Below are 10,057 nucleotides of genomic sequence, written 5' to 3'. Positions count from 1 at the left end.
AAAAGGCAGAGTGTGGATTTGAGGGGAGATGCAGGTAAATTCAATTGGAATGCACAATGTGAAATCCACAAATAATCAATAAAAATATATGTATATATAACTATATATACACACTTAAATATATACATACATATATGGTTAAAAGAAAGTTCTTGGCTTTGGGTATTCTACCTACAAGTTTGGCCCCTTCAGGTCTCTCCTCAATTACACTTTCCTTGCAACAACTTTTGAAAGTAAATTTACTTTCCAAAAATCTCTGTTTGAAACCATGGATGTCAAAGCATTATAGTTTGCTTTAATCAATTTGAGATATTTAAGGAAGAAGAGCTCAACTTGAATATGTTATTTTAGAATGATGGTTTTATTGGTCAAGTGTAAGGAAAATGATGATCTTCTAAATTTGAATCTATTTATGCTGTTCTTGTGAAGGTTGCCAGACTGGCTATTATATAGTACAATTCTCTCAAGGCTTCTTTCCCCTGGTGAAAGATCCACACAGGCCTCCTTCTCCAGTTTCTGATCAAAGCACTCCCCTTGACATCATTCACAAAGTGAGCATGCCTCTGCATTCTCTGGGAACACCTTCTGGCCTGGAATGTCAGTGAGATCATGTCATCCTCTAGTGGCTAAACTTAAAAGCTGCATTCCAAACCTGGAGCCCTTTGACCTTAAGTTGACACACTCGGTCCCACAGTGTTCCATACTCATTTCTAAGATTCTATACTCACAATTGGGATCGTAGGAAGACAATGGCAAGCTGTCGTGTATAAACCCAAATGTATCTAGATGTTCACTATATGTGCTGTAGTGAACAATATCCTACTGGCTCCTTGTTGGGTACTGTATTCCCAATTAGTAACCTAAACACTCTATATAATCTCTTGCCACTTTCATTTTACTTTATGATCTTGTTAGGTGGAGGTCACCATGACAGTGAAACTATACCATAAAGAGAAGGTAAATCAAATAATACAATATGATTATACACATGTGATGGAATATTTTCTTTGCTTTTGGTTGTTGATTTTTTTCTAGTTAATATATTTGAATTGTATATTATAATAGTCAAATGTGCGAATATTGTTAACCTATTTACCAATATCCTTAATTACTTTCTGCTTCTAAATAATGATTTCTATGGGTTGAAGTATCAGGATAAGTTGAATTAACCACTAGACTTCCAACTATTTAAGAATGCCTTACCTGTCTTTTATTCTTACTGTCACTGCACGTACACAGTAAATATTTGTGGAACAGAAGCTACACATTCTCTAACTAATTTATCTGTTTGACACTAATAGAATTTCACATATTAGAGCTGCTCAAAACTGCACGGGAAACCAAACTGTGTCTCAAGGAGCAGTTTGCTTTGTAAAGTCCGCAGTAACGAACCATGACTCTGCCTTATGTCACAGCTGGGCACTGAACCACTCCCCTTCAAGTTCCAGCTCCGCTAATTCCCTGAGTAGTTTCCCCAGGAAAAGGTTCTTCTTTTAAGTCTGGCGCTGTGCTATAAACACGCTCCTGTTTATTCCAGCTAATGAGAAACAGGCGTCTGGAAATGTGTCTCCGAGGAGAAAGCCAAGGAAATCTTTAGAAATACTGCTCTCCTGGTTGACTGAAAAGATAGCATGTGGGAATGCATTGTAAGCAAAACTTATAGCTGATGTTATATATCAAGTTCAAAAAGATGTCTAATTTAGGTGTAAAGCTTCCTTGGATACACCAGCTTGGGCTTTGTGGTAAGAATGGGCAAAAGTGGTGAGAATTTTTTTTCACATATATTTAGCTTTCTCCCCTCTCCATTTCCCCTATACTCTTACTATTGCCTCTCCCCACACCTGACCCCAATTTTGCTTTCCTGCTGGGAATCCTTTTCTGGTCCTGTTATCTCTCCTTGGGATCAGTCAGGCTGTCCTTCCTTTCTTCTCTTCCTTTCTAAGGTGTCTAATAGTTTAAAGCCTTTTAATCTCGTGGCTTTCCCTGTAGACAGTTTCAAATAGCTTCTACAGCTGCTATAAGTCCTTTCATTAAAAAAAATCTACTAACTTTCAATTCACAGTGTTTATTATTGAAAAGTTTTCCAAGGGTCTGCCTCACTAAATTTTTAGTTCTTGGAAAATATTTTTATCTAAAAGGTAGTTTTCACTTAAAATAAATGTCTAATAACAAGAAAATGACAAAGGCTGTTTGTTTTTCTATAGCTTCTCATCAAACTCTAACTGCCCATATCTCTTTCCTCTATAGTCTTCATCTGCTTGAAAAGACATAGACTTCTTATTGGTTATTATTCATTTGTAAATGCAAATAGCACTCTCATTTCAAGTATGTGATTTTACTCATTCTAAGGATACTGCACATTTTCTCCATTGTCTATTCATTCCAATCATTATCCATCACTGATTCTTTCGTTGCTTTCCCAATGTTTTTGGAAACTCAGTATTACCAGTACCTCCTGCACTACTCATACAATCCTCCTTCAGGAAGCACACATGAGTTTTATTTTTCTATGGAAAACGTCATTCAATCAATATTATTTGCCTGCTTCTTGTAGTGGAAAGGTGTTGTACAATATGAGATATGAAGATTATATGAATTTGGGGAAGTACCACCTGTGGAGATCAGTATTATAGGTCCTAAAAGAACTCTTCATAAATAATTTAGTCTTTCTGGGGGTATGGGTTCTCCTACCACCATTGCCTTTATATGGCCACACATTCATATTTTCTTTGTCTATAGCTTCTTTCTGTTAGCTTTGATTGCTTTTAATATGATGTCTTAAGAGAACCAAACCTTTTGTTGTGAAAACAGTTCTGGAGCTTGCTCCATGTATACCTTGCAGCTCCATAAAAGCTTTCAGAGACTAAAGAAAGCACCTGGCAAACTATATTAGGTTAGTGGCAGAAGCCTACTAAATCTTATATTCACATTGAAACACTGGCCCCAAATGTATATGTCATGGGCCTGAAAGATTATCAGCATCATTGTTGTTTCAAAAATGCATATCCACAGAGATAAATCTGTAAACTGAATCAATATCTCAATGATTGCTTTTTACTATGATAAAACACAAATTAGTTTTACATTACCGGGTTTAGAATAAATATTTAGCATTACATATTTATTCAAAAAGTTATCATTGGGTACTTATGAGTGTTTTTTTTTTTTTTTTTCTGGATATGGGTCAGGCACCACTTGCTTGCAGGGCCTTTTGAGGCCAGAAGAGGGAGTATTCTTTGGGAATGGAGTTACAGAGGCCTATGAGCACCCACGTGGGTAACTAAGGATGTGCCAGGGTGCTCTGAAATGACAGAATTCTTTTCCACTGCGCCATCAACTGTAAAACCCCATTACATATTCTCTAAGTTATATTCAGTAAAAATAAAATTGTCAATTTCATAATTCCCAGGTCACTGCCATGCACAAACATCAGAACAGCACTTTTTTCCCCTTACAGAGGGGAAGCACCACAGAAACCCCCAACTAAGCAGTGTACAGAGAGTGGCACTCCGCACTCTGTCCTAAAAGGGATGTTTTTACCAGCTCTCTCATTTATCAAGACCTTCCCTCAGGGCTCAATAATCCATAGAGAAGAGGAAGCAGAAACATGGTAGAGCCAGGCTAGATGTATAACTTCAAGGAAGCAGTCCTTTTAGACACGATAGCACTAATGTTTATGCGAACTCACAGAAATTGTGCCTGCATGCAAACAGCCTGCACAGGTTCAAACCAGATGTGGTCCCAGAGCTGAGAAGGGAAAGCAGATACCAACTCCCACCCCTTACCAAGAAGATATCTGTAATTGATACCCAATGGTAGAGGAAGAATGAATTTTCTTTAATGATATCTTGCTAGGTATACAAATCACACTTTAAGAAGGAATCCTACTCAGGAGTAGTTGCTCAAACCTAAAAGTCAATAATATTTTCATAGATTTTTAATATTGTATTGCTTTAGTTGGACATTTTTTGTCTGTTGGTATTTTGCTTATATATTTTTGTTTCTTTTTTTATTTTTGTAGATTTGTGTGTGTGTGTGTGTGTGTGTGTTTCTTGTTTTGGTTTGTTTTGCTTTTAAATGCAAGAGAGAAAGGAAGGGCAGAATTGGGTTCGTAGAGAGGCAGGGAGAATCTGAGAAGATCTGCGGGAGGGAAAGTATTATACAAAAAATATTCTTTTCTGTGTTTCTGCTTCTTTCTCCGGATTGTTGACTGCACTACTCCATAAGGGAGGAGGGGGTAGAGATGTGCACAGGGTAAGGATATTTGGGGGTATGACAGAGACAGCCTTCCAGGAGACAGATTTCAATAAATCAGCCCAACTTTATTCCAGAGTATAAGGAATATATAGAATCAGGGAGCCTGGGGACAAACTCTAATTTGCATTAATTGGCATGCTCTTAACCAAAGGCTTCCTATGTGGCAACAGGGTCCTATAGCAGAACTCCTAACACAAGTCTTCTAGCAGAAATCTGTGCCGAGGGTCAAGCTAAAGCTATATCAGGCAACTGGCTTAGAGACAGCTTTCAGATAAGGTCAGGCAACCAAACCCAGGGACATTCTCCAGATAAGGGCAGGTTGAGAGCAGGAAATTTCATTGGGGAGGGAGGGAGTAGGTCAGGCCATCTTAGACTGTGACCTTTGACCAGCCAACAAGGCTTTTCCAACCCTCTTCAAAAGATAACTAAGTAGTGGAAGTGCTGGAGAGCTTCCTCACCAGGTGAGGGCACTGGTTGCTCTTGCAGAGGTCTTGCCTTTAGTTCCCAGCACCCAGATAGTGACTCAAGAGTTCTGTTGTCCTCTTCTGGCCTCTGTGAGCACTGCATGAATTTGTTGCAGATACCAATCTGGATTCTTTTCAGCACAGTGAGAACTCCAGGGAACTCAAAGACCATCACCCTACTGATTTTAGCTTGGAAGTTGAAAGCCTTTCCCTTTCCTTTATCATTTTTGCCTCAGATTTGTGGGTTTCTGTTGCAGTAGGAGTGGCGGTCTGCTTCCCGCCACCCAGCTAGCTTTATCCAAAATAATTACACGGAAACTGTATTCTTTTAAACACTGCCTGGCCCATTACCTCTAGCCTCTTATTGGCTAGCTCTTACATATTGATCTAACCCATTTCTAATAATCTGTGTAGCCCACGAGCTGGTTTACCAGGAAAGATCTTAACCTGCGTCTGCCTGGAGTGGGAGAATCATGGCGACTCACTGATTCAGCTTCTTTCCCCAGCCTTCTGTTCTGTTTTCTCCACCTACCTAAGGGTTGGCCTATCAAGGGGCCTAGGCAGTTTCTTTATTAATAAGAAATCACTCCCACATCGGGTTCATTGCTGAAGATACTATAAACCAAATTTCTAAGCTATCTTTTGGTGTTTCTTGCATGAAATGGTCCGTACATGAAATATAAACCTTATTATACACATTATTATGCTATTTAAAACACTTATTAAAAACATTAACAGTAGGTAAATAAAATTGCTGTCATGGTGTCTAGAATTTCCTTTAATTTTAAAAGAAGAAATCATGTCTAAGGATGTTAGGAATGACTGTCCTAAATCACAACTGAGGTTGCTAGTACACAGATAAAGGAGGAACTCCTCACAACTACAAGAGCAGAGTTTTTGGTGATTGTTCAAGGTTTTCTTTCACGTGTGCCCCAATTTCCCCTCCAGTGCCCCTTGTATTATTTCCAACTTCTTCCACTCTTAACTTTGTGTTTTTTCTCCTCCCTTTTTTCTTCTTCATTAAAGACTCATTAAATATTTTAATCAATTAGTACTGCCCATATATGTGTGTGTATGGGGCCATCAGATAAATCTACACCCTCAAAACAGGATAACATTGAGATAAGATCTTGTCACATAGCTCAAGTTTCACTATATTGTTGTGGGATACTTGTTTACACTATATGAAGATGTGTTATTATGATTGGTTTACTAAAAAGCTGAATGGCCAATGGCTAGGCAGAAGAAAGTGTGCAAGATTTCCGGGGAATTTTGGGAGGAAGAAAGGCAGAGATGTATTCGGGACACAGAACAAGTCAGACACATAGAATGTGAGAAAGGTAAAAATCACGTGGTAAAATGTAGATTAATAAAATAAGTTAGCTGAAATTATAAGAGTTAGTTAGAAACAATCCTAAACTAAAGGCCACACTTTCATAATCAATAATAAGTCTCCATGTTGCTATTTGTGAGCTGTCAGCTCAAAGAAAAGTCGGACTACACTAAATAGCCCAGGCTAGCCTTGAACTTTTGATTTCCCCTGTTTCATCCTTCTCAACTTTTAGGATTTCATGTGTGAGCATAAGCTTAGTCCTAGTTATTACCCACTTATCTCCAATCCTAGTTTTCCCCGTTCTACTAGACAATACAGTCTATAAGGTTTTACAAGAAGCTTCATATTTTTTTAACTGACTGTATAAATTGAAAATCTCTGGTGAGTCTGACACTGTCATCTACATACCATACCTGAACTCATTTTATTCTTGAATCAGCTGTATCAGCCAGGTATTGTTAGTTGTCTGATATTGATGAAGAAGCTGAGATTCAGAAGCATTTGCTATTCCCAGATCACAAAGATCATGGATTATACAGCATTGTTCAAGTTCAAGTCTAATGAATCCAAGTGCCTACAGTCTTTAATTTCTATGGGTCTGGCTCAGGTATGAAGCTAAGTGACTTAGGTCATTCTAAAACATTGTATTCATTTTCTACTCCAAAGCACCCACTGCTCTTTGTAGGGTCTGCATCTTTCCTGGTCACCTTTGTACTTCATTTGTAGAAGTTCTTCTATTGAACTGAATTGTTTTATTCAAATCTTTTACAGTAAAGCCTTAATACCAAATGCAACTGCATTTAGAGAGAAAGCCTTTAAAGATATCCTTTTTAGGCAAATAAATGGCAATATTTTATATAATTTAAGGCCAGAAGAATACTATTAATGTCGGTATATTATGGCTTTTTCTGAGTTTTCATATAAGAAATCTTTATTGTAGCATCCCTTCATTGTAGACACAGTCTTAAGTATAGAATATCAGGACATAATGGTGGGGTACTAATAATGTAATGCAATGTCTAATATAATATTTTTCATTCAAGGACATGTGCTCAACTATGTCCATAGCAGCATTGTTTGTCATAGCCAGAACCTAGAAACAACCTAAATTCCCCTCAACCAAAGAATGGATAAGAAAAATGTGGTACATTTACACAACAGAGTACTACACAGCAGAGAAAAACAACGACATCTTGAATTTTGCATGAAAATGGATGGAGCTAGAAAATACCATTTTGAGGGAGGTAACCCAGACAAAGAAAGACAAGTATCACATATACTCACTCATAAGTGGTTTTTGAACATAAAGCAAAGAAAAACCAGCCTCAAAATCATAATTCCAGAGAACTTAGACAACAGTGAGGACACTAAGAGAGACATAAAGATATCTAATCTACATGGGAAGTATAAAAAGACAAGATATTCTGAACAAATTGGGAGCATGGGGATCTTGGGAGAGGGTTGAAGGGGAAGGGAGAGGAAGGAAGAAGAGTGGGGGAAAATGTAGAGCTCAATAAAAATTAATTAAAAAAAGAAGTGTAACAGACATAAAGAATACATGCAGGTGATATACCCTGTGAGATAACAATGAGATCATGGTCATATGTCAGTCTAAGATGGAGCAGACCTAAGATGGAGAAAAACCTGTTGGTTAATCAAAATTGTACTTTTAGCCTCTACAGGTATGAGACAACAAACTCCCATTATTTGATCCACGTAGCTGATGGCACAGATGTCCCTGATCTAACAGTGGGGTTGTCTCTCTGCACACAAATTATAAACTGAATATGAGTTAAGAAATGCCTTTGGTACAGTTTATTTACCATAGCACAGTAACATAGGCTGTTTGTTCTTGTGGTCAAATGTCTGTCTGGGAACTGTGGCTCACTGTGACTGCACAGCATCTTGAGATAGCACAATGCCACATATTACTAGCCTGGAAAAGGATTAGCATTTAAATTTTGGTGCTAGAGAATTTCCCATGAATCCACCAGGATGACCCCAGCTGAGACTTCTAGCAATAGTGGAGAGGGTGCCTGAACTGGCCTTCCCTGGTATTTAGATTGCTAAATACCCTAATTGTCATCATAGAAACTTCATCCAGTAACTGATGGAAGCAAATTCAAAGATCCACAGCCAAGCACCAGATTGAGTTCCATGAGTCCAGTTGAAGAGAGGGAGGAGGGATTATATGAGCAAGGGGGATGAAGATGATTATGGAAAAACCTACAGAGATAGCCGAATCAAGTTTTTGATAACTTGAGAACTTTAGACCAACAGCTATGGAGTCTTCATGGGACCCAACTAGGCCATCTCCATGTGGGTGAGAGTTGTGTAGCTTGGTCTGTTTCAAGGAACTCTTGACAGTAGGATTTGGATCTATCCATCCCTGGTGCGTGAGCTGGCTTTTTAGAGCCCATTGCCTATGGTGGGTTGAATGGCTCAGGCTTGCTGTGGGGGCAGGGGTGGTTCTTGGTCCTGCCTCAACTTAATGTGCCAGGCTTTGTTGACTCCCCATGAGAGGTCTTACCCATGTATGGGGGTTGGCTTAGTGGGGAAGCTGGGAGAGAGAACAGGAGGAGGGTTCTGAAGGGGAACTGTGGTTGGTATGTAAAATGAATAAAAAAAATTAAAAAATAAAATAAAATTTTTAGGTGAGTGCAGAAACACACTTGTAGTCCCAGATACTCAAAGATTGAGGCAGGAGCATTATTTTCATCCAAGTGCTTAAGATAAGCTCACATTATACAATAAGAACCTGCCTTTTAAAAAGTGAGTTATGAAAAAGGTTGGAGGAGATTCAATATAGCAGTGCCTGGCATTTAGAGACCGGGGAGACATGGTGACCAAGGATGAGTCTGCACACTGTGTATTATCTCCAGAACAACTGAAAAAGAGGCAGATCTTGCAGGGAGATGGTTTTAAAAGTGGTTTCATGGCCAGGTGACACATGCTGTTAATCCCAACACTTGGAAGACAGAGGCAGGCAGAGCTCTGTGAGTCTGAGGACAGCCTGGTCTACAGGATAAATTCCATGACTGGCTTTAAAGCTACACAGAGAAACACCATCTCTAAAAGACAAACAACTACAACAACAACAATAACACACGCGCGCGCACACACACACATACACACACACACACACACACACACACACACACACACACACACACACACACAAGTGATTCCAAGGAATTGGAAAAAATATGGCAGAATGGACCAGCACATGTGGTTGAGAGAAATACTGCCCACAGGGCAGGGTGATGTATAGCAGATCCTGCCCTCAGATGTGCTGCCCAGTCCCAGGATCACCTTGACTCTGAGCAACAGCAAGATATCAAAGGTGAATTTTCTGGATTAAGCCTCCTTGAAACACTTCGTTGGAGGCCATGTTGCTGTGAATGGTTCATGCTGCCGTGGGCTGCTATGGGCAAGGAAGAGTCTCTTGTGGTGGTACCAAAGGACTGCAGACTCAAAACAGGACGAGAGACACTGAAGGCCATTGTGACAACCCTTTCCCCTCCCCAAAAGGAAACAGTCCAGGCATGAAGCTATTGAAAAGAGTCCATAAAAATTGTAATAAAGATGTTGAAGTGTAGCTCTTCATAGTTAATAGTTTGGAACTAGGTGGTAGGGTGGTGGGGAAGGACTCAGCTTCCTTTATGGCTGGCACTGGAGGTTTGATAATGCACATGGTCAACACAAATTGGACTTGATGTTTTTTGTTTTCTGTTTGTTTTTTTTTTATTGACAAGTGGGAAGTTAGACAATGTCACAAGAGTGGGACAGTGGGCATGGGAGGATTGTGAAGCAAGCATGGTCATGGTGACTTTGTATGAAATTCCCAAATAATTAATAAAAATATTACATTGGGAAAAGAGAGCAAACAAAGCAGAACAAAAACTAAAATATGATTTCTTCTGATTGCATTAAATTCTTCTGCCATTTAAATACAAACAATCACAAATTGGTTCATTATACATCTGAAATCATATGCATTTTC

The 10,057-nt window shown here is 39.0% G+C and overlaps 1 pseudogene; it reads left to right on the top strand.

Annotated features, from left to right (window-relative positions):
- The window catches only part of LOC106144216, a 2,464-nt pseudogene extending 867 nt beyond the window's left edge, over positions 1–1,597 (top strand).
- The last annotated feature ends 8,460 nt before the right edge of the window (positions 1,598–10,057 follow it).

The sequence above is a fragment of the Microtus ochrogaster genome, linkage group LG7_11 (assembly GCF_000317375.1).
Source record: "Microtus ochrogaster isolate Prairie Vole_2 linkage group LG7_11, MicOch1.0, whole genome shotgun sequence".
In the NCBI taxonomy this organism is placed as follows: domain Eukaryota; kingdom Metazoa; phylum Chordata; class Mammalia; order Rodentia; family Cricetidae; genus Microtus; species Microtus ochrogaster.
Note: the sequence above shows the minus strand (reverse complement) of the source record. Positions and strands in the feature narration are given on the sequence as shown.